We start from the raw sequence: 3861 nt of genomic DNA, 5'->3' as shown, positions 1-3861 counted from the left end.
TTTACTTGTATTGTCTATTTTAGGGCACTGATACAGAGTCAGTGAGTTTGTAGATTAATCTAAATGTGTTTTTATCCATCAGTACTAGAGAACGTGTCCTGTGACATGTCAGGACATGTGAGGACATGTCCTCCTGACACACTGACACCGCCTCAGTCCTATGCTAACTTAGCTTAGCCTTTAACTGTGACTCGCTAACTCAGATAAAATAACTTGCTAATGTTTTTTATTTATAGTGGAGAATAACCCAGTTATGGGGAAGACACAGCATCCACAACACGTTATAATCAGGTCACATAGTGTTTATAGAGAGTGCAGCAGCAGCACACCCCCCCCCCCCCCCACACACACACACGCTTTCTCACAGTAAAGGTCGTGTCGTTCAATCCCTGAGTCTTGAGGGAGAGGATTAGCATCTGTTTAGCTGCACATGTCCTGACCTTTCTGCTGTGTGTGTGTGTGTGTGTGTGTGTGTGTGTGTGTGTGTGTGTGTGTGTGTGTGTGTGAGTGAACAGGGAGTGTGTGTGAGAGAGAGACTGCTCTGTGGGTCTCTGGAGTCTTAGTCTGCCTTCTGCTGTTCCACACACATTTATCTACGATAGCGGGAATGTGAACGATCTCATCCACATGAAGCTACACTGATTACTGAACTCAAAATATTAACCAAGAATACTTAAAACCTGACTGTGTGTAAATGCTTAAAAAGGTTACCATGAAAATGTCATAAACTGTTCCCTGAAATGTCCGGAGTGTAGAGTGAGTGTGTGGAGTGTGATGACGCTGTGATGTGGAGTGTGATGTGGAGTGTGATGAGGAGTGTGATGAGGAGTGTGATGTGGAGTGTGATGACACTGATGTAGAGTGTGATGTGGAGTGTGATGTGGAGTGTGATGACACTGATGTGGAGTGTGATGTGGAGTGTGATGACACTGATGTGGAGTGTGATGTGGAGTGTGATGACACTGATGTGGAGTGTGATGTGGAGTGTGATGACACTGTGATGTGGAGTGTGATGGCTGTGATGTGGAGTGTGATGACACTGATGTGGAGTGTGATGTGGAGTGTGATGACACTGATGTGGAGTGTGATGTGGAGTGTGATGACACTGATGTGGAGTGTGATGTGGAGTGTGATGACACTGTGATGTGGAGTGTGATGGCTGTGATGTGGAGTGTGATGACACTGTGATGTGGAGTGTGATGACACTGTGATGTGGAGTGTGATGACACTGTGATGTGGAGTGTGATGTGGAGTGTGATGACACTGATGTGGAGTGTGATGTGGAGTGTGATGACACTGTGATGTGGAGTGTGATGACTGATGTGGAGTGTGATGTTGAGTGTGATGACTGTGATGTGGAGTGTGATGACTGTGATGTGGAGTGTGATGACTGTGATGTGGAGTGTGATGTGGAGTGTGATGACTGTGATGTGGAGTGTGATGTCACTGTGATGTGGAGTGTGATGACTGTGATGTGGAGTGTGATGACACTGTGATGTGGAGTGTGATGTCACTGTGATGTGGAGTGTGATGACTGTGATGTGGAGTGTGATGTGGAGTGTGATGACTGTGATGTGGAGTGTGATGACACTGTGATGTGGAGTGTGATGTGGAGTGTGATGACACTGTGATGTGGAGTGTGATGTGGAGTGTGATGACACTGTGATGTGGAGTGTGATGACACTGTGATGTGGAGTGTGATGACACTGTGATGTGGAGTGTGATGACACTGTGATGTGGAGTGTGATGACACTGTGATGTGGAGTGTGATGTGGAGTGTGATGACTGTGATGTGGAGTGTGATGTGGAGTGTGATGTGGAGTGTGATGTGGAGTGTGATGACTGTGATGTGGAGTGTGATGACTGTGATGTGGAGTGTGATGTGGAGTGTGATGACACTGTGATGTGGAGTGTGATGTGGAGTGTGATGACACTGTGATGTGGAGTGTGATGACTGTGATGTGGAGTGTGATGACTGTGATGTGGAGTGTGATGTGGAGTGTGATGACACTGTGATGTGGAGTGTGATGTGGAGTGTGATGTGGAGTGTGATGACACTGTGATGTGGAGTGTGATGACACTGTGATGTGGAGTGTGATGACACTGTGATGTGGAGTGTGATGACTGTGATGTGGAGTGTGATGTGGAGTGTGATGTGGAGTGTGATGACTGTGATGTGGAGTGTGATGACACTGTGATGTGGAGTGTGATGTGGAGTGTGATGACTGTGATGTGGAGTGTGATGTGGAGTGTGATGTGGAGTGTGATGTGGAGTGTGATGACTGTGATGTGGAGTGTGATGTGGAGTGTGATGACACTGTGATGTGGAGTGTGATGTGGAGTGTGATGTGGAGTGTGATGACACTGTGATGTGGAGTGTGATGACTGTGATGTGGAGTGTGATGTGGAGTGTGATGACTGTGATGTGGAGTGTGATGACACTGTGATGTGGAGTGTGATGTCACTGTGATGTGGAGTGTGATGACTGTGATGTGGAGTGTGATGACTGTGATGTGGAGTGTGATGACACTGTGATGTGGAGTGTGATGACTGTGATGTGGAGTGTGATGACACTGATGTGGAGTGTGATGACACTGTGATGTGGAGTGTGATGACTGTGATGTGGAGTGTGATGTGGAGTGTGATGACACTGTGATGTGGAGTGTGATGACACTGTGATGTGGAGTGTGATGACACTGTGATGTGGAGTGTGATGACACTGTGATGTGGAGTGTGATGACTGTGATGTGGAGTGTGATGTGGAGTGTGATGACTGTGATGTGGAGTGTGATGACACTGTGATGTGGAGTGTGATGTGGAGTGTGATGACACTGTGATGTGGAGTGTGATGACACTGTGATGTGGAGTGTGATGACTGTGATGTGGAGTGTGATGTGGAGTGTGATGACACTGTGATGTGGAGTGTGATGACACTGTGATGTGGAGTGTGATGACACTGTGATGTGGAGTGTGATGACACTGTGATGTGGAGTGTGATGACACTGTGATGTGGAGTGTGATGACACTGTGATGTGGAGTGTGATGACACTGTGATGTGGAGTGTGATGACTGTGATGTGGAGTGTGATGTGGAGTGTGATGTGGAGTGTGATGACACTGTGATGTGGAGTGTGATGTGGAGTGTGATGTGGAGTGTGATGACACTGTGATGTGGAGTGTGATGTGGAGTGTGATGTGGAGTGTGATGACTGTGATGTGGAGTGTGATGTGGAGTGTGATGTGGAGTGTGATGTGGAGTGTGATGACTGTGATGTGGAGTGTGATGTGGAGTGTGATGACACTGTGATGTGGAGTGTGATGTGGAGTGTGATGTGGAGTGTGATGTGGAGTGTGATGTGGAGTGTGATGACACTGTGATGTGGAGTGTGATGTGGAGTGTGATGACACTGTGATGTGGAGTGTGATGTCACTGTGGAGAGCCAATCAGATTGCAGCATCTGACATTCTGAATCATGTGGCCAGTGTAGAAGTAACTGAACACATATTCTAATAAGAACCCAAACTGATCCCATCTCCATTGTTCCAAACAAGCCTCACCCATGAAAGTGGGAGGCGTCCCTGTGGTGGGTGTGGTTTGGTGACATCATTTCCTCCTCAGTACTTTTGTTAAGAGTAAAGGTTAGCAGCAGCAGTGGATGTGTTTCAGGGATCTAATGAAAGTTTTATTCTTTTATATTTATTTACTCGTGGGAACGTTCCGGGTTTTCTGTGCTGCTGGACGAGAACTTTATCCCCATGGACCCCCCATACGGACCTTAGACTTGTTAGCAGGGTTATTTTGGACTCCAGTGTTCAGGTGCTGTTTCTTTCAGAATTGTATTTGACCAATCAGTGATGTGCA

This window comes from Tachysurus fulvidraco, chromosome 18 (genome assembly GCF_022655615.1).
Source record: "Tachysurus fulvidraco isolate hzauxx_2018 chromosome 18, HZAU_PFXX_2.0, whole genome shotgun sequence".
NCBI classification, from domain to species: domain Eukaryota; kingdom Metazoa; phylum Chordata; class Actinopteri; order Siluriformes; family Bagridae; genus Tachysurus; species Tachysurus fulvidraco.
The sequence above is the reverse complement of the archived record's forward strand: the minus strand, read 5'-3'. Positions refer to the sequence as shown.